This window comes from Chlorocebus sabaeus, chromosome 8 (assembly GCF_047675955.1).
Source record: "Chlorocebus sabaeus isolate Y175 chromosome 8, mChlSab1.0.hap1, whole genome shotgun sequence".
NCBI classification, from domain to species: Eukaryota; Metazoa; Chordata; class Mammalia; order Primates; family Cercopithecidae; genus Chlorocebus; species Chlorocebus sabaeus.
In genome coordinates, this window is record NC_132911.1 from 8,112,230 (window position 1) to 8,139,239 (window position 27,010).

A 27,010-nucleotide genomic window follows, 5' to 3' on the forward strand; every position below is an offset into this window, starting at 1 on the left:
TTGCTCACTAGGTCAAAAGAGATGGATGGAATTCTATCAACAGGAGCTACTGCTACATGAGTGTTGACAAATCTGAAAGTTTTATTTGAAGAGACAAACAGAAAAATTATAATCCTAGAATAAGTGAAAATTATATGAGAGACTTTTCAAAATAAATTATATTTTACGTGGCTATGAATAAAAAATGATTTGCAAAGTGAAACTTAAGACTAGAAAGGAGAGTTAAAGGAAGTTCAGACAAGCGAATTAATAATAAGTAAAGACGCCAAGAAGTGCCGCTCATGGTATATTACAGGTAACCACACAGAAATGGGTAACATCACTTTCAATACTAAAACGGCTAAAATTTAATGGGCTAAGCATGCATTTTTAGGGCTTTTGGAAAAAAAACAGCATAATAAACCTAAAGAAGATAAAGGGAAAGTTATAAATATAAAATATAAATTAATGAAACAAATGAGAAAAAAACTAATACTTTAAAAAATGTTTTTCATAAAGTCTCATATACTTTATAATAACCTGGCAACACTGGACAAATGAGAACATGCTTAAAGTAACTATTGCAGGAATGAAAGGTTAATGTCAAAACAGATGTTTCAGAGATTCAAATAATTTTTTAAAAAAATATATTTGTGTATTATATTCCCTCTTTGCTGTGTACTTGGGGATTTTCCTGTTGCAGTTCACTATATCATGTGTCATCAATTGTGACTGTGTTATCAATTTTTATGCTAGTAAATTATTACCATCAGCATACAAATATGCTGTTAAGTATGTCCTTGCTTTTCTTCTGATGCCAGCTATCATCCTATTTTTTGCTCTAGTTTTCAGCAAAACATCTTAAAATAGTTGTCCATACTCTCTGTCTTCAATTCCTCTCCTCTCATTGTCTCTTAAATATATCCCAGTCGGGCTCTCTCCCCCTTTTTCGATCATGTTATTGACACCACTTTTGTCAAAGTTACCAATAATCTCCATATTGCTAGATCCAATGATCATTTTTCACTACAACTTTAATTGGCCTATTAGCAGCATTTGACACAAATAATCACTTCCTTCTTCATAGTGTACTTTCTTCACTTGGCTTCCAGGACAGCACATTCCCTTGATTCTCAGCCTATCTCACTGGAGCTACCACTTCGGCTTCCTTTGTTTCTTCCTCATCCTTTCCCATCACACTTCTATTGGAAAGCTCCAGAGCTCAGTGCCTGATTTTCTTCTCTTCTCCCTCACCACACTCTCTGGAGGGGCTCAGCAAGTCTCATCCTTTTCAATTCTCCTTTTGGACCTCCTTTTGAACTGCAGGCTTATAATAAATTATCCAACTGCATAACTGGTATATCTACTTGGACACTTAATTTCAAAAGTCATAGATATCCAAAACTGAACTCATGATTTTCCCTTATAAACTACTACATACAGATTTTCTCTTCTTGCTGAATGCCATGGTCAGCACTGGAGCCTCTCTTAGCTCTCCTGTACACTTTCATCCTCAGCAAGCCTCTATCTCTGCACCTCAAGAATCTCTCAGGGCTCCCATCCCTTGCCCAGCCTTGGGCAGTAGCTGCCTCACACTCAGTGAAAGACCAGAGAATCTGCTTCTCTCATCTACCTGCCCTGCCCTGCCTTCAGACCTCATCAGGCTCCTCTGCTTATGCACCTGTGAGAAAAGCCAGTGAAGGGGGCATTGTCTCAGCTCCCCACCCACTCCCCAGTAACAGAGGATTTTACCCGATTCTCACAGTAAGACCTTTAGCTTGCTCTCACCTCAAATTGCAGCAGTTCCTAAATGCCTGTCCCTCAAAAGTGTCTCAGGTAGTTCTGCTCTCCATCCGATCTTACCTAGGAGCACACAAGATAGGTCATGAAAAAACCATTAGTGGGGCCGGGCGCGGTGGCTCACGCTTGTAATCCCAGCACTTTGGGAGGCCGAGGTGGGCAGATCACGAGGTCAGTGGCTAACACGGTGAAACCCAGTCTCTACTAAATACAAAAAATTAGCCGGGCATGGTGGCATGCGCCTGTAGTCCCAGCTACTCGGGAGGCTGAGTCAGGAGAATCGCTTGAACCCTGGAGGCGAGGTTGCAGTGAGAGGAGATCGCGCCATTGCACTCCAGCCTGGGCGACAGAGTAAGACTCCAAAGAAAGAGAGAGAGAGAGAGAAAGGAAAGAAGGAAGGAAAGAAGGAAGGAAAGAAGGAAGGAAAGAAGGAAGGATGGAAGGAGAAAGAAAGAAAGAAAAGAGAGAGAGAGAAAAAAAGAAAGAAAGAAAGAAAGAGAGACAGAGAGAGAGAAAGAAAAAGAAAGAAAGAAAGAAAGAAAGAAAGAAAGAAAGAAAGAAAGAAAGAAAGAAAGAAAGAAAGAAAGAAGAAAGAAAGAAAGAAAGAAAGAAAGAAAGAAAGAAAGAAAGAAAGAAAGAAAGAAAGAAAGAAAGAAAGAAAGAAAGCAAGCATTAGTGAGGGAGAGTGAGTGAGAGTGAGTGAGAGTGAGTGTGTTTGGGCCCCTACTGATGATGCTAAACTATCACAAGCCCACACTCAGCCTTTCAACATTTGCTGGAAATTCACTTGTTTCCTTGTTATCTCCATCAAGGGCAGCTTTCTCCTGCTTCTGCTGCTGCAACTCAGCTAGGCACAAAGCATTTGTGGATCCGTTCTTTTTCCAGCAGGGCTTCATCACTCTGAATTTAAGTTAATTAGCTTTTTTTGAGACCTCAGTTCTGCGTTTTAAAATGAAATCTAGGATCTATAGATTATCCAGCTTATTCTCTTTGTCAGGGCAAGAGCATTTTTCTATAACTTTCTAAATTCTAAACAAAAGTAAAAGTTTACTTCTTTTCAGAATCCCTACGTGTCAGAAAGTGTTACTATTATCATCGGTTTAGTGATATTTATGGAATTCCAAGTTGACTCTAATATCAGCTTTTGGGTTAAATTCTTTCTTTGTGATATGTAGCCTTTGAAATTTTATTTGCTGCAGATCTCTTGGTAGTGAACAATTTTAATTTTTATCTATCAATTTCATATTGTTATTTTTGATCTTGAAAGACAGCATTACTGAGTACCCAATTCTATATTAACAGTTATTTTCTCTCAACATTTGTTGATACTAGTTTACTCATTTTTAGTTTTTGCCTTACTATAATAATCAGATAAATATTATTTCATTATGAATTGTTCTTTTTTCAATGTTTGTATGGTCTGCTGTTTGGTTTTAATGTTTTATAATTTAACTAAAGTGAGTTTATTTTTATATCATCTGTTAGAAATATATTCTTTGAATCAATGGATTTATACCTTTTATTAATTTCTTTTTGAGAATCCCTTGAAATGGTGAATCCTTTTACACTTCTCTCCCCCCATATTTGAATTAAATAAATGTTAGACCTTGTGTTTCCATGCTACATACATTCTGGGTATATCATTTAAACATTTTTTTTCTTCACTAGTTATCCTCTTACCTGTGTCTGATACATCATTGATAACTTGCATTTATTTTTAAATTATTTTTTGTTTCAGACCTGCTTTTTTTTTTTTTTTTTTTTTTGGAGATGGAGACTCATGACTTACTCTGTTGCCCAGGCTGGAGTGCAGTGGTGCGATCTTGGCTCACTGCAACCTCCACCTCCCGGGTTCAAGCGATTCTTCTATCTCAGCCTTCTGAGTAGCTGGGACAACAGGCACCCACCACCATGCTCGGCTAATTTTTATATATATATATTTTTAGTAGAGACAAGGTTTCACCATCTTGGGCATGCTGGTCTTGAACTTCTGACCTCGTGATCCACCCATCTTGGCCTCCCAAAGTGCTGGGATTACAGGCATGAGCCACCACGCCCAGCCAGACCTGCCCATTTTTTCTATCATCTATATTGTTTTACTATTGTTTTTACATCTTTGTAATAGTAGATTGTTTCTTTAAACAATTGATACATACCTGCTTAATTATTTCTCCACATTGATGATTTCAATACATTTAGTTTTAAAGGGTCTAGATATGCTATTCATTTCATTAACTTTTATTCATGGTGTCTTGCTTACCTGATCATTTTTAATACTGAACTCATTGTTCATCCTTAACCTGACATCATTTTATGGTCTGAAATGAGAATGCTATTATCCAGACTTCCTCTGGGAAGCTGACTCAATGCTTTAACTCAATATAGAAGTTTCAGCATTAACAAACTGGAACTTCTGATGGCCCAAGGGTCAGTAGTACCATCATTAGCATTACTGATCATAGCAGATCTTCCCAGAAAATCTGGGAAACGCTCACCCCCCTCCATCAGCTATCCAATACAAAGTGCCCACTGTTCAAGCTCCAGTTCACAGACTATTTTTGTGTTTGAAAGAGGAGATATTTTAAGAACTTGCCTAACCATTTTCAGGGATAGAAATGTTTCAAAGAGATCCTCTACTATATATTTGTTGTATAGCAGCAGTCACTTGAGAGCAGCTAACTTGCAGTCAGGGCCAAAAGCCTAAATCTTTCTTTCATTCTAGTCACACCTATTTTATATCTTTTGGGGATATCTCAGATTCAGATGCATTCATAGTATTCTATGATTTGGGACACTACTATAGATTCTTCAAAATCTTACAACATTCCAATGGTATTTTGGGAGGTATAAAAGGAGAGGAAAAACAATGGGCTCAAGTCTCCCCTGACTTCTCTTCTTACAATATGTTTCATTGTTCAAAACTTTTAGAACTATATTAATATAGCATTGACAGTGGGCATTCTTCTTTTCCTTCTGACTTTAATAGGATTGAAGGAAGTGTTTTGCTATGAAATTGCTATATGGGTTGTATTCAGACAAATTTTGACTTTATAAAGGCAATATTCTCCTCATTATTTTTAAATGCTTACCAGGAATCACAGTATTATTTTCAGTTCTCCCTGTTTAAAGGCATATTTAAATAACTTGATGACTTGGATATAGTATATATGTTACTCTGCTACAGAAACAGAAAAACCACCACCAAATTATATTCTAAGATACTTTGTACACCAATTGCACCATCTTTTTTTATCTAAGACATTCAATTCTTCCACAGGTGGGAGCACATGAATTAGCATCATTTACTACTTGTAGCTTTCACTACAGACTTTCAGACTTATGGTGCCTAAAAGAAATAGAATACTTCTAGCTGGGTTTAAAAGCTACAAATAAACAGAGGAAATATACACTATTTTGAAAGTACCACTTGAGTGTTATGCATGTATTTCAATATTATGTTGCTAATTTTAATTGTTCAAAGTTAAAGAGCTTAAACCTCCCCCTCATGCATTCCTGAATCACCCATTACTCCCACACATACATTGTTTGATACAGCATAAACCTAAGTAAATAAAGATGTGGCAAAATGAAAAAAATAAAATAACGTTATACCATTCTCATCTGTGAATGGCATCAGTAGACAGATGTGAATAAAAGTAATGTGATTATAATTTTAAAAATCATATTTAATAAGATCCATTTATTATTAAAAGAACATTAGGTTACTTAATGAATAATAAATCTCTGACACAATGAAAACTCTTAATGCAGAGTGAGACCAAAATGAAGGTAATAACTGTTTTTTTCCTAACCCTTGCTTTAGTTGGTCTTTCCACCAGACTGTCACTTTATTTTAAGGATATTATAATAGCACAAAGCCACCAGCTTTACCATTAGAGAGATCTTCATTAAATTATCTTTGTTGTAATAAAGGTCATCTGGAGGAAATACTGGTCTGGACACAATAATAAATGTAAAGCTTTCTAATATTTTCCACTTATAGACATAAATTGAAAGGATCATTTATAATGGCAAAAATATACTTTTTTCTAACTAATCTATCCTATTACTAAGACACTATTAGCAATTAAATTAGATAGAGCAAATCTAAATGTGGAGAGAAAAAGTAATTTTCACTTATGTTTGAACAGATGAAAGCACGAATAAATTGAAAGCTTGAAATATTAGCTTGGGGGAATAAAATCACTCGGGGGAGCAAAAGCAGGATATACCAGCCTTTAACTCTACACTTCCCCCAAGAAAAAATTTATAGACAGCTATGTACAAACCAAAATAGCCCTGGGAGGGTTCAAGGGACCACTTAAGAAACTACGGCAACACAGTGAAGCCAAAAAAAAGAAAAAAAAAAGAGAGAGAGAGTGAAAAAAAAAAAAAACAAAAACGAATAGTCATATAGAAAAAAACAACTGCTGAAATCAGCATACCTGAGACAGCAGAAACATCTTTTTTGGCTAGGAACGCAAAAAGCAGAAAGGGACTATCAGTATCAGCCACAAGATGGAACCACCATGGCCCTCAGTAACCCACTCTGGCAGAAGACACTGGCATTTTTGCCCTGCGGTAAGCAACAGCCATTTCTGAGCGAAAACCCAGAGGAAAAGATGAAGATGTACCATTCTCTCCCACATCCCTTTTCCCCCACCAAAAATACCGTGACTGTTGTGCCAAACCAGGATTGGAACTACTACCTTTCTTAATCTGCATGTGTCTCTGACATATGAGCAGCAACCATTTCAAAAGCTCCCACATAAAAATGCTCATACTAAATTTATTCTATTACTTCAGAGTGTTTATGGATTTACATTCCATTTGTGGACTGACTATCTCACTGGATCTTCTTTCCTGCAGTAAGAGGTGGTTTGGGTGCTGCTGAAGGTCATTGTCTCAATTTGTCTGGTGTTTGCAGAAGAGATGTCTGCAAAGTAGTAGAAGATCAAATTGGTGCCTGCCGAAGAAGGATGAAGTGCTGTAGAGCATGGTGGATTTTAATGCCAATTCCAACACCACTTATCATGTCAGATTATCAAGAGCCCCTTAAACCTAAGTTGAAATGAAACTGATGTAAAATAAAAATACATCAAAAGTGAAGTTATTTGCAACTAAGAATATTGAAATATACATATTAAGTACTTCCATCTTGTTAACCATCTTGTATTTTCACTTATCAACATAAATGAATAAATACTAATTTCAAATATACCCAAGACTATTTCTTTGTGAGTCCTTAACAGATCTTAACAAAACCTTTAAAAATGAGAAAATTGTTATTTTTCCAAGATGGTGGATTGAAGGCATTGTTAGCCTGCCTCCTGCACTTGGAAAGACAAAATGGTGTGTAGAGATTCACACTGAACTTTCTTTCAAGAAGCAATACAGAAACTTAACAGGAAAATTGAAATAAGCCACAGATCATCTGAAAGAAGCAGCAGGATGCAGCTTACACCATAAGCTAGGCAGAAAATTTTGAGTTTCCAGGGCGTGAGACGGGGATAAACTGACTGTAAGATATACACTTCCATTGGGAAACCTATCAATCTAGGCCATGGGGGAAGGCCTTAATCCTACTCAGGGCTGGAGTTGATTTAGTGAAGAGTGGCGAGTATATGAGGAGTGGCATCGGGATGTTTTTTGAGTCTCCAGCACGTTCCCAGTTTCTGGCAGGATAGAGGGAAGCCATTTCTGATTCTACCTCCGAGAGGACCTCCCAGAAGTCTGCCAGCTAACTCAAATGGTGGTCCCAGGTTGAGAGAACCTCCCAACTGAAATGTCTGATATAATCTTGTGTGGGGACAAACTCCCCAGGCCAGAACTGAGAGGTGAGTGGGACGTGTGACGCAGCAGCAAGCACAGGAGCTGGATGCCCCTGCTCTGCAGGTGGATCAGGAGGGGTGTGGCCTGCAGGCTGCAGTTGCTGTCTCAATAGGAGAGGCTTATGGTATGGGTCAGTTTTGAGTTCTGAGTTCAGACTTCTTGAAACTTAGCTAGCTACTCCCAGTGGAACACTGTGGGTGTGAGACCTGCCTTGCCAAGGGTGTGGGAGCTGGATGGGGCTTACTGCCAAGCTGCTACTCCCCATTCTTCATATGGACTCTCCTTGTACAGAGGCAGAGGCAGCTTCACTTCTCCCTGGAAAATTACCCCAGTGGCCCAAGAACTGCCTTCCAATTCCCACTGGAGCCACTGCTTGTCCCACATGTAGAGAGCCAGAGCATCACTTTACCTGACCTAGATCCCCCCTGGTTTTGCTCAACCACCTACCCTGGTAGATTAACACAAATAAATTTGGCTCTACCCGTTCCCTGAGATGCCAGAGTACCTCCCATGGGTAACATAAGGCAAGTCCAAATCTCACCACTACCACCACAGCTGGCAGTCTTTTGCAAGCACCACCTCCCGGCTGAAGGCCAACTGACACAGTCCATTAGAGCATCTTGAATTCAGAACATTCAATGTCATGGCAGGCCGGGGAGCCTCCTCTGCCCTAATTTGGCTCTCTATCACACATTCACACACACACACACACACACACACAAGTCACACACACTCACACATCAACCTACTAGCAAACCAAGGTTAAAACACACACACACACACACACACACAAACCTGCTCAATTCAGGCCATTATCCCTGATGAACATCGATGCAAAAATTCTCAATAAAATACTGGCAAACCAAATTCAGCAGCACATCAAAAAGCTTATCCACCACGATCAAGTGGGCTGCATCTTTGGGATGAAAGGCTGGTTCAACATACACAAATCAATAAATGTAATTGATCACATAAACACAACCAAAGGCAAACACCAGACAATTATTTCAATAGATGCAAAAATACCTCTGATAAAATTCAACATCCCTTCATGTTAAAAACTCTCAATAAACTAGGTATTGATGGAACATATCTCAAAATAATAAGAGCTATTTCATACAGCCAATATCATATAGAATAGGCAAAAGTTGGAAGCATTCCATTTGAAAACTGGTACAAGACAAGGAAGCCCTCTGTAACCACTTCTATTCAACATAGTATTGGAAGTTCTTGCCAGGGCAATCAGGCAATTGAAAGAAGTAAAGGGTATTCAAATTGGAAGAGAGAAAGTCAACTTGTCTCTGTTTGCAGATGACATGACTTCATATTTAGAAAACCCCATCATCTCAACTGAAAAACTTCTTGAACTGATAAGCAACTTCACCAAGGTCTCAAGATACAAAATCATTGTGCAAAAATCACAAGCATTCCATTACACCAACAATAGTCAAGCAGAGAGCCAAATCAAGAATGAACTCCCATTCACAATTGCTACAAAGAGAGTAAAATACCTAGGAATACAACTAGGAGTACAAGGGATATGAAGGACCTCTTCAAGGACAACTGCAAACCACTGCTCACGGTAATGAGAGGACACAGATGAATGGAAAAACATTCCATCCTCATTAATAGGAAGAATCAATATTGTGAAAATGGTCATACTGCCCAAACATTATAGATTCAGTGCTATACCCACCAAAATACCATTGACATTTTTCACAGAATTAGAAAGAACTATTTTAAATGTCATATGGAATCAAAGAATACCCCATATAGCCAAGACAATCATAAGCAGAAATAACAAAGCTGGAGGCATTACGCTAACTTCAAACTGTACTAGAAGGCTACGGTACCACAACAGCAGGCTACTGCTGCCAAAACAGACATACAGACCAATGGAACAGAACAAAGACCTCAGAAATAATGCCACACATCTATGACCACCTGACCTTGACAAACCTGACCAAAACAAGCAAGGGAGAAAGGATCTCCTATTCAGTAAATGATGCAGGGAAAACTGGCCTGCCATATACAGAAAACCAAAACTTGACCCCTTCCTTACACCTTACACAAAAATTAACTCAGGATGGATTAAAGACTTAAATGTAAAATCCAAAACCATAAAAACCCTAGAAGAAAACCTAGGCAATACCATTCAGGACACAGGCAAGGGCAAAGACTTCATGACAAAAATGTCAAAAGCAATTGCAACAAAAGCCAAAATTTACAAATCAGATCTAATTAAACTAAAGACCTTCTGCACAGCAAAGAAACTATCATCAGCATGAGCAATCAACCTACAGGATGGGAGAAAATTATTGCAACCTACCCATCTGACAAAGGTTTAATAACAAAAATTGACAAGGAACTTAAACATATTTACAAGCAAAAAAACAAACAACCCCATCAAAAGTGAGCAAAGGATATAAACAGAAACTTATCAAAAGAAGACATTTATCTAACCAACAAATATATTTTTTAAAAGCTCAACAACACTGATCATCAGAGAAGTGAAAATCAAAACTACAATGAGATACCATCTCACGCCCATCAAAATGGTGATTATTAAAAAGTTAAGAAACAATAGATGCTGGTGAGGCTGAGAAGAAAGAGGAACGCTTTTACACTGTTGGGGAAACTGTAAATTAGTTCAACCATTGTGGAAGACAGTATGGTGATTCCTCAAGGATCTAGAACCAGAAACACCATTTGACCTAGTAATCCCATTACTGGCTATATACCCAAAGGAATATAAATCATTCCACTACAAAGACACATGCACATGTATGTTTATTGCAGCACTATATACAATAGCAAAGACATGAAACCAACCCAAATGCCCTTCAGTGCTAGACTGGATAAAGAAAATGTGGTACATATACACCATAAAATACTATGCAGTCATAAAAAGGAATGAGATCATATCTTTTGCAGGCACATGGATGAAGCCATCATACTGAGCAAACTAACACAGTAACAAAAAAATCAAACACCACATGTTCTCACTAATAAGTGAAAGTTGAACATTGAGAAAACAAGGACACAGTGAGGGGAACAACACACAACATGGCCCGCTGGGGGCTGGGGGTGAGGGAAGAGAACTTAGAGGATAAGTCAATAGGTGCAACAAACCACCATGGCAAAGGATACCTACATAACAAACCTGTACGTTCTGCACATGTATCTCATATTTTTTAAATTTAAAAAGAGGAAATACATATGTACATACATACATATGTACATACACACATACATTCTTCCTGTATCTTCATTCCTGGTAAGCCAAGGAACCTGGAGAAACACCAGAATTCTGTCCCTCTGAAAATGCAGGACAGGTCTACCTTCATCAGCATAAAACTTTGGACCAAATGTAACTGCAGGTCCACCCCACAATGAGTAACTAAAAATTGAGGCAGTATTTCAGATCCTAAAAAACTGATGAAGTAATTCGTGACACATTTGGGTTGTTTTTGCCTTTTCCTACTATGAAGAGTGCTAGTAGGAAGAACGGTGTACAAATATCTGTTTGATTCTCTGCTTTCAGAATCCTTTGCTTGTTTGTGTGTTTGTTTGTTCCTTCTTGAGACGGGACATCACTCCAGTCAGCCAGGCTTTTCCAGTCTGTAATTTTTGTTGTTTCCTTTTGTCAAGTTATAGAAGATTTTATTTTATTTCTATTGAATTTTAAGGCATTTTTAGATATATATTAAAACATTATCTCACATGCTGCGTGTTACATTTCATTTATTTTCATCGTCCCTTTTTTATTATTTTATTTTATTATAGTGTATATTCTAGGGTATATATGCACAATGTGCAGGTTTGTTACATATGTATACGTGTGCCATGTTGGTGTGCTGCACCCATTAACTCATCATATACATTAGGTGTATCTCCTAATGCTATCGTTCCCTCCTCCACCCACCCCACAACAGGCCCTGGTGTGTGATATTCCCCTTCCTGTGTCCAGGTGGTCTCATTGTTCAATTCCCACCTATGAGTGAGAACATGTGGTGTTTAGTTTTCTGTTCTTGCAATAGTTTGCTGAGAATGATGGTTTCCAGCTGCATCCATGTCCCTACAAAGGACATGAACTCATCCTCTTTTATGGCTGCATAGTATTCCATGGTGTATATGTGCCACATTTTCTTAATCCAGTCTATCATTGATGAACATTTGAGTTGGTTCCAAGTCTTTGCTATTGTGAATAGTGATGCAATAAACATACATGTGCATGTGTCTTTATAGTAGCATGATTTATAATCCTTTGGGGATATAGCCAGTAATGGGATGTCTGGGTCAAATGGTATTTCTAGTTCTACATCCTTGAGGAATCGCCACACTGTTTTCCACAATGGTTAAACTAGTTGACTGTTCCACCAACAGTGTAAAAGTGTTCCTATTTCTCCACATCCTCTCCAGCACCTGCTGTTTCCTGACTTTTTAATGATCGCCATTTAAACTGGTGTGAGATGGTATCTCATTGTGGTCTTGATTTGCATTTCTTTGATGGCTAGTGATGATGAGCATTTTTTCATGTGTCTGTTGACTGCATAAATGTCTTCTTTTGAGAAGTGTCTGTTCATATCCTTTGCCCACTTTTTGATGGGGTTGTTTGTTTGTTTTTTTCTTGTAAATTTGTTTGAGTTCTTTGTAGGTTTTGGATATTAGCCCTTTGTCAGATGAGTAGATTGCAAAAATTTTCTCCCATTCTGTAGGTTACCTGTTCATTCTGATGGTAGTTTCTTTTGCTGTGCAGAAGCTCTTTAGTTTAATTAGATCCCATTTGTCAATTTTGGCTTTTGTTGCCATTGCTTTTGCTGTTTTAGACATGAAGTCCTTGCCCATGCTTATGTCCTGAATGGTATCACGTAGGTTTTCTTCTAGGGTTTTTATGGTTTTAGGTCTAACATTTAAGCCTCTAATCCATCGTGAATTAATTTTTGTATAAGGTGTAAGGAAGGGATACAGTTTCAGCTTTCTACTTAAGGCTAGCCACTTTTCCCAGCAGCATTTATTAAATAGGGAATCCTTTCTCCATGTCTTGTTTTTGTCAGGTTTATCAAAGATCAGATGGTTGTAGAAGTGTGGTATTATTTCTGAGGGCTCTGTTCTGTTCCATTGGTCTATAGCTTTGTTTTCATACCAGTACCATGCTGTTTTGGTTACTGTAGCCTTGTAGTATAGTTTGAAGTCAGGTAGCGTGATGCCTCCAGCTTTGTTCTTTTGGCTTAGGATTGTCTTGGCAATGCGGGCTCTTTTTTTGTTCCATATGAACTTTAAAGTAGTTTTTTCCAATTCTGTGAAGAAAGTCACTGGTAGCTTAATGGGGATGGCATTGAATCTATAAATTACCTTGCACAGTATGGCCATTTTCACGATATTGATTCTTCCTATCCATGAGCATGGAATATATGGAATGTTCTCCCATTTGTTTCTGTCCTCTTTTATTTCATTGAGCAGTGGTTTGTAGTTCTCCTTGAAGAGGTCCTTCACATCCCTTGTAAGTTGGATTCCTACATATTTTATTCTCTTTGAAGCAATTGTGAATGGGAGTTCACTCATGATTTGGCTCTCTGTTTGTCTGTCATTGGTGTATAAGAATGCTTGTGATTTTTGCAAACTGATTTTGTATCCTGAGACTTTGCTGAAGTTGTTTATCAGCTTAAGGAGACTTTGGGCTGAGATGATGAGGTTTTCTAAATATACAATCATGTCATCTGCAAACAGGGACAATTTGACTTCCTCTTTTCCTAATTGAATACCCTTTATTTCTTTCTCTTGCCTGGTTTCCCTGGCTAGAAGTTCAACACTATGTTGAATAGGAGTGGTGAGAGAGGGCATCTCTGTCTTGTGCTAGCTTTCAAGGCGAATGCTTCCAGTTTTTGCCTATTCAATATGATATTAGCTGTGGGTTTGTCATAAATAGCTCTTATTATCTTGAGATATGTTCCATCAATACCAAATTTATTAAGTTTTTAGCTGGAAGAGCTGTGGAATTTTGTCAAAGGCCTTTTCTGCATCTATTGAGATAATCGTGTGGTTTCTGTCTTTGGTTCTGTTTATATGCTGGATTATGTTTATTGATTTGTGTATGTTGAATCCCATACACAATGCATGGGCTTCATCCCTTGCATCCCAGGGATGAAGCCCACTTGACATGGTGGATAAGCTTTTTGATGTGCTGTGGATTTGGTTTGCCAGTATTTTATTGACGATTTTTGCATGGATGTTCATCAGGGATATTGGTCTAAAATTCTCTTTTGTTGTGTCTCTGCCAGGCTTTGGTATCAGGATGATGTTGACCTTATAAAATGAGTTAAGGAGGATTCTCTCTTTTTCTATTGATTGGAATAGTTTCAGAAGGAATGGTACCAGCTCCTCCTTGTACCTCTGGTAGAATTCGGCTATGAATCTTTCTGGTCCTGGACTTTTTTGGTTGGTAGGCTATTAATTATTGCCTCAATTTCAGAGCCTGTTATTGGTCTATTCAGGGATTCAACTTCTTCCTGGTTTAGTCTTGGGAGAATGTATGTGTCCAGGAATTTATCCATTTCTTCTAGGTTTGTAGCTTATCTACACAGAGGTGTTTATAGTATTCTCTGATAGTAGTTTGTATTTCTGTGGGGTCAGTGGTGATATCCCCTTTATCATTTTTTATTGCATCTATTTGATTCTTCTCTCTTTTCTTCTTTATTAGTCTTGCTAGCAGTCTATCAATTTTGTTGATCTTTTCAAAAAACCAACTTCTGGATTCATTGATTTTTTGAAGGGTTTTTCGTGTCTCTGTCTCCTTCAGTTCTGCTCTGAGCTTAGTTATTTATTGCCTTCTGCTAGCTTTTGACTGTGTTTGCTCTTGCTTCTCTAGTTCTTTTAATTGTGATATTAGGATGTCAATTTTAGATCTTTCCTGCTTTCTCTTGTGGGCATTTATTGCTATAAATTTTGCTCTACACACTGCTTTAAATGTGTCCAGAGATTCTGGTATGATGTATCTTTGTTCTCATTGGTTTCAAAGAACATCTTTATTTCTGCCTTCATTTCATTATGTAACCAGTAGTCATTCAGGAGCATGTTGTTTAGTTTCCACTTAGTTGAGCAGTTTTAATTGAGTTTCTTAATCCTGAGTTCTTGTTTGATTGCACTGTGGTCTGACAGTCAGTTTGTTATAATTTCTGTTCTTTTATATTTCCTGAGGAGTGCTTTACTTCCAACTATGTGGTCAATTTTGGAATAAGTGTGATGTGGAGCTGAGAAGAATGTATATTCTGTTGATTTGGGGTGGAGAGTTCTGTAGATGTCTATTAGGTCTGCTTGGTGCAGAGTTAGGTTCAATTCCTGTATATCCTTAACTTTCTGTCTCGTTGATCTGTCTAATGTTGACAGTGGGGTATTAAAGTCTCCCATTATTATTGTGTGGGAGTCTAAGTCTCTTTGTAAGTCTCTAAGGACTTGCTTTATGAATCTGGGTGCTCATGAATTGGGTGCATATATATTTTAGACAGTTAGCTCTTCTTGTTGAATTGATCCCTTTACGATTATGTAATGGCCTTCTTTGTCTCTTTTGATCTTTGTTGGTTTAAATTCTGTTTTATCAGTGACTAGGATTGCAACCCCTACCTTTTTTTGTTTTCCATTTGCTTGGTAGATCTTTCTCCATCCCTTTATTTTGAGCCTATGTGTGTCTATGCATGTGAGATGGGTCTCCTGAATACAGCAAACTGATGGGTCTTGTCACCACCAGGCCTGCCCTACAAGAGCTCCTGACCCTTTATCCAACTTGCCAGTCTGTGTCTTTTAATTGGAACATTTAGCCCATTTACATTTAGGTTAATATTGTTACATGTGAACTTGATCCTGTCATTATGATGTTAGCTGGTTATTTTGCTCATTAGTTGATGCAGTTTCTTCCTAGCATCAACAGTCTTTACATTTTGGCATGTTTTTGCAGTGGCTGGTACCGGTTGTTCATTTCCATGTTTAGTGCTTCCTTTAGGAGCTCTTGTAGGGCAGGCCTGGTGGTGACAAAATCTCTCAGCGTTTGCTTGTCTGTAAGGATTTTATTTCTCCCTCACTTATGAAACTTAATTTGGCTGGATATGAAATTCTGGGTTGAAAATTCTTTTCTTTAAGAATATTGAATATTGGCCGGGCGCGGTGGCTCAAGCCTGTAATCCCAGCACTTTGGGAGGCCGAGATGGGTGGATCACGAGGTCAGGAGATCGAGACCATCCTGGCTAACACGGTGAAACCCCATCTCTACTAAAAATACAAAAAAATTAGCCGGGCGTGGTGGCAGGCGCCTGTAGTCCCAGCTACTCGGGAGGCTGAGGCAGGAGAATGGCGTGAACCCAGGAGGCGGAGCTTGCAGTGAGCCGAGATAGTGCCACTGCACTCCAGCCTGGGCGACAGAGCAAGACTCCGCCTCAAAAAAAAAAAAAAAAAAAAGAATATTGAATATTGTCCCCCCCACATCCTTCTTCTGGCTTGTAGAGTTTCTGCCGAGAGATCCACTGTTAGTCTGATGGGCTTCCCTTTGTGGGTAACCCGATGTGTCTCTCTGGCTGCCCTTAACATTTTTTCCTTCATTTCAACTTTGGTGAATCTGACAATTATGTGTCTTGGAGTTGCTCTTCTAGGGGAGTATCTTTGTGGCGTTCTCTGTATTTCCTGAATTTGAATGTCAGCCTGCCTTGCTAGGTTGGGGGAGTTCTCCTGGATAATATCCTGCAGAGTGTTTTCCAACTTGGTTCCATTCTCCCCATCACTTTCAGGTACACAAATCAGACGTAGATTTTGCCTTTTCCCATAGTCCCATATTTCTTGGAGGCTTTGTTCATTTCTTTTTACTCTTTATACTCTAAACTTCTCTTCTCACTTCATTTTATTCATTTGATCTTCAATCACTGACACCCTTTCTTCCAGTTGATCGAGTCGGTTACTGAAGCTTGTGCATTTGTCATGTAGTTCTCATGTCATGGTTTTCAGCTCTATCAGGTCATTTAAGGACTTCTCTATATTGGTTATTCTAGTTAGCCATTCGTGAAATCTTTTTTCAAGGTTTTTAGCTTCTTTGCTATGGGTTCGAACTTCCTCCTTTAGCTCGGAGAAGTTTGATCGTCTGAAGCCTTCTTCTCTCAACTCGTCAAAGTCATTCTCTGTTCAGCTTTGTTCCGTTGCTAGAGAGGAGCTGCATTCCTTTGGAGGGGGAGTGGTGCTCAGATTTTTAGAATTTTCAGTTTTTCTGTACTTCTTTTTCCCCATCTTTGTGGTTTTATCTACGTTTGGTCTTTGATGATGTTGATGTACAGATGGGGTTTTGGTGTGGATGTCCTTTCTGTTTGTTTGTTAGTTTTCTTTGTAATAGTCATGACCCTCAGCTGCAGGTCTGTGGGAGTCTGCTTGAGGTCCACTCCAGACCCTGTTTGCTTGGGTGGCAGCAGCAGAGGCTGCAGAAGAGTGAATATTGCTGAACAGCAAATGTTTCTGCCTGATCGTTCCTCTGGAAGCTTCGTCTCAAAGGGGTACCTGGTTGTGTGAGGTGTGAGGTGTCAATCTGCCCCTAGTGGGGTGTCTCCCAGTTAGGCTACTCCAGGGTCAGGGACCCACTTGAGCAGGCAGTCTGTCTGTTCTCAGATCTCAAACTCCGTGTTGGGAGAACCACTACTCTCTTCAAAGCTGTCAGACAGGGACATTTAAATCTGCAGAGGTTTCTGCTGCCTTTTGTTTGGCTATGCTCTGTCCCCAGAGGTGGAGTCTACAGAGGCAGGCAGGCCTCTTTGAGCTGTGGTGGGCTCCACCCAGTTCGAGCTTCCCCGCCACTTTGTTTACCTACTCAAGCCTCAGCAATGGCGAGCACTCCTCCCCCAGCCTTGTAGCCTCCTTGCAGTTAGATCTTGGACTGCTGTGCTAGCAATGAGGGAGGTTCTGTGGGCATGGGACTCTCCAAGCCAGATGCGGGATATAATCTCCTGGTGTGACGTTTGCTGAGACCCTTGGTAAAGGGCAGTGTTAGGGTGGGAGTAACCCAATTTTCCAGGTGTTGTGTATCACGATTTCCCGAGAACCCACAGAATGCTGGAAACAGACAGACAGACACACTTGCCTATTGAATGGTGTCCATTTCCAATGAACTGAAGTGGAAAATCATCCCACTGGTATGTGAGTCATTTGGAAGTAAGTCGTACTGATAATAAAGGAAATCAAACACAGGAGCGTGTGTGTATTCAACTAAAATAAAATCAGCAAGCACTGAAATAAATCTCATTTGGTGTGTATAAAAACGGCATTTGGGGAGATTCTGGGTCAATCGTCCAGCTGCGAAAGGTGCATCTCTGAAGCACAGTCCCTGACCTGCAATGAGACTTGTTCATGCGAGGTGGTGTTGCAGTGGAAATGATTGTGGGAAATGGCCCCTTCCTTTTGTGTGTTCTCTGATCGGATTTCAGGCTCCATTTCTCGTTCGGTGCAGTGATCCAAGTTGACCAACCCGAGAGTAAAGATGTCCAGGGCATAACTCAGGGCTCCATACAATCACAGAATCTTGGGTGCAACCCTGCTCAAGCACACAAATGTGCGTATTAACAGTGTCTCTGTTTTGTGACGTGTATGCAAACTACAGTGTGATGAGCATGACTGGCAGACAGGTGATCCATTGGGCTCACCTCAAAATCAGTTATGAGCATGAAAGAACACCGATGCCCAGGTCCCGGCTTCAGACATAACACCCTCCAGTGTCTTGTGTGAAGCCACGGCATCTGGACTCCTCATGCTTCTGGGGATCATTCTCCTGAAAATGGTGGCTCCTTTCTCCCTGTGGAGCAACTCTATAAGCAGCGCTTCTTTCCTCCCCCAGGACTCTTTTCATCGGGCACAGGAAGCCTTCTGATTGAACACACCTGCCCCATGAAAAGAAAATGGAAAGAAATGGGGCCAAAGATCACAGTCCTCTCATTCCACCATCCTCCCTAAAATCATCCTGATTTCATGGGCCCTGAGGCCAAGGTGTTTCTTTACACCTCGAGGCCTTGGCGCCAGGCCTAAATTCTGCCTCGTTTCTCACTCTCTAAGACATTTTGACAAAATCCCTGGAGCCAGGATCTTCATTCCTGGGAAGTCAAAGGGCCTGAAGACACACCCAAATTCTGTCCCTCCTACTTTGGGGAACATGTCTACATTCATCAGCTTTAAATTTTGCACCAAATGTGGGAAATGCCCGTCCACCACACAATGCCTAACTGGAAACGGAGGCAACATCGCAGATCCTGAACAATCCATGCAAGAATCCATGAGATAAATGCCTTCTTTGTGCCTTTTCCTACTGAAACAAGGGCCAGTAGTAACAATGGTGTACAAACCTCTGTTTCACTCCCTGCTTTTAAATCTCTCTGTTTCTTTCTTCTTGAGACAGGGCGTCTCACTCCTGTCACCCAGGCTTTTCCAGTGTTTAATTCTGGTTGTTTGCTTTTGTCAAATTTAGAACTTTTTATTGCATCTCTCTCAAATGTTGATCCATTATCACAAACATATGAAAATGTCATCTCCCATGCTGTGTGATATGTTGTTTTTATTTTCATCCTTTGTTAAATGAACCGAAGGTTTTAGTTGGCATAGCTTTCGATTACTCAGGTTTCTTGATTTCATGATTTCTTGAATTGCCTTCGTACGTCCGCAACTACTGGAAATAGAATGTCATGAGTATTTCTCTTTTCTTGCAATCATAAATTTGGGGAATGTCATCAATCAGCCTCTCGGTGATTGCATGATTTCCTGCAGGTCTTTCACAATCTAATTTGTGCATTGAGTATTTCATCTAACTTCAATGCATGTTTCCAGCACTTGATGCTTTATGATTTAGCTATCTAGCTTCCACAAGAGCATTTCCTGCAAAGACTTGTCTTGTTCCCCACTGGCAAGTCATTTCACTCAGATATAGAATCAAGAGGCTGAACATGGAAAGGTTATTGCCGGAATGTCTATTGGATTCCACGGATCCCTACACACACACACACACACACACACACACGCAGGTGTACAGTCATTCCTACATAACATAATGTGGTCCTCAGGTTTTTGTCTATGCAAAAGGGACAACTGGTTAGTAATAGCTGCATTTCAAGATGATCGCATATCTAATAAGTTGTTGTGGCGTTATGAGTATTCTGATCATGTGAAGGGACTGTCTCTGTGCATATGTTTTCACAGTAGATGACATCCTGTGTGAACATCTGTATACTACATTTTGAGGTGTAGGTTTCCCCCTCACCTTACTGCATGGATTTGAATTTATTATTCTGTCTTGGTTGGTTTTGATTAGTCAATTGGTAGGAGAGAGTAGGTGAAATTTTGCTAATGTGGGATATATGTGAATCATTCTCCTGAATGTGAATAATTGAAACTGGGATGCATTTGTAACATTGGAAGGGTGTTCTTATTTTTTACCCCAACTTTTTTTGCATTTGTTTTCACCGACCTCAGGTGCCCTGGGTAGAACTTAGGTAATTCTTGGAACAGACAAACAGATGCTGCTAATTTTATGGTGTCAGTTTAATTTAAAGGGAAAATTTTCTCACCAGCATGTAATTCATTTTCAAACATGTTGTACTTACCATAAATGGAATAATACACAATACACTGAAGTGTGTGAGTATGAAACTACAGTCAAATTAGAAAGTTCTTAAATAAACTGCATTTCATGAGTAAAGGATGGAATTTTCAGAAATTCTAGATCAACCATCCAGCTGTGAAATCTGTGTCTTTGAAGCAGTATCCCTGTCCTGAGAGTTGTTTTTCTCTGGTGGTATTTCAGTGGAAACTAGTTTGGGGAATAGCCCCTTCACTTTTTATATTTGCTTGTTACTTTTCATTGTAAATCTGTGTTTTTAAACTGTATTTAAATGTTAATAGAATCCATCCCAATAAAACATAACCAACAGGTCTTTTCATTTCTAATCATCACAGATCAATCTCTTGTTAGTTATGGTGATCAGTTTACTTACCTGAGAGTAAATGACACCTGGGCAGAACACAGGGCTCCATAGAAGTACAGAATCTTGGGTCCAACCCTATCCAAGCATCAAAATGTGTATATTAACAATGTGTCTGTGTGAATTGTGTGTGAAGTAAAGTGAGATTAGTAAAACTTGCAGTAGCTTATTAATTTGGCTCACTTTGTAATCAGTGAATGAGCTTTAAAGAGGATCAATGACCAGTGCCTACCCCCCAGAGATAAGAACTTCCAGTGTCTTGTGTGAAACCAAGGCATCTGGATTGCTCATGATTCTGAAGATAATTCTGTCCCCCATGGTTTCAGAATCACTGCAGGTGGTGGAAACAGATAACACATCAGTCCCTTGCTCTCTCTGTTCTCTTCACTCAGGAAAACTCTCACTGGGACCAAGGAAAATCCTATGGTTTCCTAGGGAGAAGGATTTTTCTCAGGAGAGAAAATGGTGGCTTCTTCCTCCCTTTTGAGCCTCTTCCTCAGGATTGTCCCTTTGTCTCTCCAAGACTCTGTTCATCAGACCCGAGATGCCCCCCGGTTGAGCACATCTGGCCTATGAACAAATAAGGGGAAGGAATGGTTCTAAAGACTGTACTATGCTCACTCCACCATCCTCTCTGAAACTATCCTGACTTCATGAGCCCTGGGCCAGAAGCTGTTTCTTTATACTTCTAGGCTTTGCCTCACAGCCTAAATCCTGCCCCATTTCCTACATCTTATAAATTTTGACAAAACCTGTAGAGTCTAGATCTTTATTCCTGACAGGGCAAAGAGAGATACACCAGAATTCTGTCCCTCTGAGACTGCAGGACATCTCAGCTTCCATCAGCATGAAATTTTGCATCAAATATAGTTACTGCAGGTCCACCTCACAATGAGTAATGGAAGTTGAGACAACATCTCAGACCCTGTACAGTTTTTGGCCAAGCTCATTTAGTTTGGCAATGCTTTTACTCTATAAATCAGTTGTGAAAACACTTAGGATTCATATTGTTTAGACTTTTAATCAGTCTGTTATTATTTTCAATGTATTTACTACACTTTAGCTTAATGTTTCTGATAAAATTTGATGCAAAATTCTCAATATAATAGTGGCAAACCAAATCCAGTAATACATCAAAAAGCTTATCCACCAAGATCAAGTCGGCCTCATCCCTTGGGTGCAAGGCTGGTTCAACATATGCAAATCAATAAATGTAATTCACCACATAAACAGAACTAAAGACAAAAACTCCATGATTATTTCAGTTGACTCAGAAAACGTCTTTGATAAAATTCAACATTCCTTTAATGAACAAATGAACAAATGAACACATGAAGTTCTCATTTGTAAGTGTGAGTTAAATAATTGTACACCTGAACATAGAAGTGGAATGATAGACACTAGAGATCTGGAAGGGTGAGAAGGTGGGAGGGGCAAATAATAAACAATGGTTCAGATATCTGGATTCCTTGATCCCAAATGGTGTACAATTATTTCTCTTTAATTTGTGTCCATTTACCAGCAAGTTTGAGAGGAGTGAGCCAAGCTCAGAAAGGCATTCAGCCCTAAAATCAGATGTGCATGGCAATGGGCAGAAGTACCCTCTCCCTTTCTCAGAACAAATCCAAGCTTCCTTTATACCCCTTACCCACAGGAAAATTATCTTCCAAAATGTATTTCTGCTGGAGGCAAAACGTTTTATATTTTATGAAAAAAAAACTTGTAACTTGGTAAAACTTAGAAATTAATATTGGAAAAACAGTAGGGCACTCTCTTTGGTACATAATCTTTGAGACACTTCAGCAGCATATACAGCTTGTAATTCATCCTGAGAAAATCCAGACAGCATAAACTTGAGAATGTTCATGAGGAATAGAAAAGTATACATTTACTCACATATTTTACATTAAAGTTTATCAAGGGTAGAAATTCAAAAATCTGTTTTACTATGAATGTTCATATGAAAGTACAGACATTCACCTAAATTTTCCCGAAATTATTTAAAAATTAACTTGTCATTGGTAACAGAAACTTCCAAACATCTCCATTTTACAAGTCTCATTATCCATATTTTCTCTAAAATATTCAGAAGTAGAAAACAAAAATATAGATTAAAATAGTTCATATTTTTCAAATTTAAAATAATTGTTCAGCAACTGGGAAGAAAGGTTTACACAAATTGGAAATTCTGTATGTATAAAGAAATTAATAAGATGAGAAAATTATGGCAAATAATAGGGGGCTTCAGTAAGTTCATGCAAAATAACAATTATGAAAAAACTATGTATGAACTTTTAGCTTTTGCATCAAAACACACATATACTAGTTTATTTTAACTTATTTTTTTTTTTTGAGACAGGGTTTCACTCCCCTCACTGAGGTTGCAGTGCAGTGGAGTAATCTTGGCTCAAAGTAACCTCTGCTTCCCAGGCTGAAGCGATTCTCCTGCCTCAGCCTTCCAAGTAGCCGGGACCTTGTCTGGCTAATTTTTGTATTTTTTGTAGAGGCTAATTTTTGTATTTTCTGTCGAGGCAGGATTTTGCCATGTTGCCCAACCTCCCAAAGTGCAGGGATTACAGGAGTGAGCCACCATGCCCGGCCCTGTTTTAACATACCTGAAAAGAGCCACATGAATAAAGGGATGGAGGAAGATCTACCAAGCAAATGGAAAACAAAAAAATGGCAGGGGTTGCAATCCTAGTCTCTGATAAAACAGACATTAAACAATGAAGATCAAAAGAGACAAAGAAGGTCATTACATAATGATAAAGGGATCAATTCAACAAGAAGAGTTAACTATCCTAAATATATATGCACCCAATACAGGAGCATCCAGATTCATAAAACAAGGCCTTAGAGACTTACAAAGAGACTTAGACTCCCACACAATAATAGTGGGAGAATTTAACACCCCACTGTCAACATTGGACAGATCAACAAGACAGAAAGTTAACAAGGATATCCAGGAATTGAACTCAACTCTGCACCAAGCGGACCTAATGGACTTCTACAGAACTCTTCACCCCAAATCAACAGAATACACATTCTTCTCAGCACCACATTGCACTTATTCCAAAATTGACCACATAGTTGGAAGTAAAGCACCCCTCAGCAAGTGTAAAACAACATAAATTATAACAAACTATCTCTCAGACCACAGTACAATCAAACTAGAACTCAGGACTAAGAAACTCAATCAAACCACTCAACTACATGGAAACTGAACAACTTGCTCTTGAATGACTACTGGGTACATAACGAAATGAAGGCAGAAATACAGATGTTCTTCGAAATCAATGAAAACAAAGATACAACATACCAGAATCTCTGGGACACATCTAAAGCAGTGTGTAGAGGGAAATTTATAGCACTAAATTTTCACAAGAGAAAGGAGGAAAGATCTAAAATTGACACCCTACCATCACAATTAAAAGAACTAGAGAAGCAAGAGCAAACACATTCAAAAGCCAGCAGAAGGGAAGAAATAACTAAGATCAGAGCAGAACTGAAGGAGAGACACAAAAATCCCTTCAAAAAATCAATGAATCCAGAAGTTGGTTTTTTGAAAAGATCAACAAAATTGATAGACCACTAGCAAGACTAATAAAGAAAAGAGAGAAGAATCAAATAGATGCAATAAAAAATGATAAAGGGGATATCACCACTGACCCCACAGAAATACAAACTACCATCAGAGAATACTATAAACACTTCTATGCAAATAAACTAGAAAATGTAGAAGAAATGGATAAATTCCTGGACACATACACTCTCCCAAGACTAAACCAGGAAGAAGTTGAATCCCTGAAGAGACCAATAGCAGGCTCTGAAATTGAGGCAATAATTAATAGCCTACTAACCAAAAAAAGTCCAGGACCAGACAGATTCACAGCTGAATTCTACCAGAGGTACAAAGAGGAGCTGGTACCATTCCTTCTGAAACTATTCCAATCAATAGAAAAAGACGGAATCCTCCCTAACTCATTTTATGAGGCCAACATCATCCCGATACCAAAGCCTGGCAGAGACACACCAAAACAAGAGAATTTTAGACCAATATCCCTGATGAACATTGACGCAAAAATCCTCAATAAAATACTGGCTAACTGAATCCAGCAGCACATCAAAAGCTTATCCACCATGATCAAGTGGGCTTCATCCCTGGGATACAAGGCTGGTTCAACATACACAAATCAATAAACGTAATCCAGCATATAAACAGAACCAAAGACAAAAACCACATGATTATCTCAACAGATGCAGAAAAGGCCTTTGACAAAATTCAACAACCCTTCATGCTAAAAACTCTCAATAAATTCAGTATTGATGGAATGTATCTCAAAATAATAAGAGGTATTCATGACAAACCCACAGCCAGTATCATACTGAATGGGCAAAAACTGGAAGCATTCCCCTTAAAAACTGGCACAAGACAGGGATGCCCTCTCTCACCACTCCTATTCAACATAGTGTTGGAAGTTCTGGCCATGGCAATCAGGCAAGAGAAAGAAATAAAGGGTATTCGATTAGGAGAAGAAGAAGTCAAATTGTCCCTGTTTGCAGATAACATGATTGTCTATTTAGAAAACCCCATCGTCTCAGCCCAAAATCTCCTCAAACTGATAAGCAACTTTAGCAAAGTCTCAGGATACAAAATTAATGTGCAAAAATCACAAGCATTCTTATACACCAATAACAGACAAACAGAGAACCAAATCATGAATGAACTCACATTCACAATTGCTTCAAAGAGAATAAAATACCTAGGAATCCAACTCACAACAGATGTGAAGGACCTCTTCAAGGAGAACTACAAACCACTGCTCAATGAAATAAAGGAGGACACAAACAAATGGAAGAACATTCCATGCTCATGAACAGGAATAATCAATATCGTGAAAATGGCCATACTGTGCAAGGTAATTTATAGATTCAATGCCATCCCCATTAAGCTACCAATGACTTTCTTCACAGAATTGGAAAAAACTACTTTAAAGTTGATATGGAACGAAAAAAGAGCCCGTATTGCCAAGACAATCCTAAGTCAAAAGAACAAAGCTGGAGGCACCACGCTACCTGACTTCAAACTATACTACAAGGCTACAGTAAACAAAACAGCATGGTACTGGTACGAAAACAGAGCTATAGACCAATGGAACAGAACAGAGCCCTCAGAAATAATACCACACATCTACAACCATCTGATCTTTGACAAATCTGACAAAAACAAGAAATGGGGAAAGGATTTTCTATTTAACAAATGCTGCTGGGAAAACTGGCTAGCCATAAATAAAAAGCTGAAACTGGATCCCTTCCTTACTCCTTACACAAAAATTAATTCAAGATGGATTAGAGACTTAAATGTTAGACCTAAAACCATAAAAACCCTAGAAGAAAACCTAGGCGATACCATTCAGGGCATAGGCATGGGCAAGGACTTCATGTCTACAACATCAAAAGCAATGGCAACAAAAGCCAAAATTGAGAAATGGGATCTAATTAAACTAAAGAGCTTCTGCACAGCAAAAGAAACTATCATCAGAGTGAACAGGCAACCTACAGAATGGAAGAAAATTTTGGCAATCTACTCATCTGACAAAGGGCTAATATCCAGAACCTAGAAAGAACTCAAACAAATTTACAAGAAAAAAACAAACAACCCCATCAAAAAGTGGGCAAAGGATAAGAACAGACACTTCTCAAAAGAAGACATTTATGCAGCCAACAGACATGTGAAAAAATGCTCATCATCACTAGCCATCAGAGAAATGCAAATGAAAACCAAAATAAGATACCATCTCACACCAGTTAGAATGGCAATCATTAAAAAGTCAGGAAACAACAGGTGCTGGAGAGGATGTGGAGAAATAGGAACACTTTTACACTGTTGGTGGGACTGTAAACTAGTTCAACCACTGTGGAAGACAGTGTAGTGATTCCTCAAGGATGTAGAACCAGAAATATCATTTGACCCAGCCTTCCTATTACTGGGTATATCCCCAAAGGATTATAAATCATGCTGCTATAAAGACACATGCACATGTATGTTTACTGCAGCACTATTCACAATAGCAAAGACTTGGAACCAACCCAAATGTTCATCAATGACAGACTGGATTAAGAAAATGTGGCACATATACACCATGGAATAGTATGCAGCCATAAAAAAGGATGAGTTCATGTCCTTTGTAGGGACATGGATGCAGCTGGAAACCATCATTCTCAGCAAACTATCACAAGAACAGAAAATCAAACACTGCATGTTCTCACTCATAGGTGGTAACTGAACAATGAGATCACTTGGACACAGTAAGGGGAACATCACACACTGGGGCCTGATGTGGGGTGGGGGGAGGCGGAGGGATAGCATTAGGAAATATACCTAATGTAAATGATGAGTTAATGGGTGCAGC

At 39.0% G+C, this 27,010-nt stretch overlaps 1 long non-coding RNA gene across 4 annotated transcripts in view; it reads right to left on the reverse strand.

Moving 5' to 3' along the window:
• Positions 1 to 27,010, reverse strand: part of LOC119618921 (uncharacterized) — a 73,413-nt gene that overhangs the window by 39,174 nt on the left and 7,229 nt on the right. For 2 of the 4 annotated variants that reach the window (XR_012093641.1, XR_012093642.1), the window contains exons 3-4: positions 20,610 to 20,675; positions 1,768 to 1,842 (exon numbers count right to left, since the gene is read on the reverse strand). The exons of 1 other annotated variant lie outside the window; for it this stretch is intronic. This is a non-coding gene — a long non-coding RNA (uncharacterized lncRNA). The remainder of the gene's footprint in view (positions 1 to 1,767; positions 1,843 to 20,609; positions 20,676 to 27,010) is intronic. One more of the 4 variants, XR_012093644.1, reaches the window with a different exon arrangement.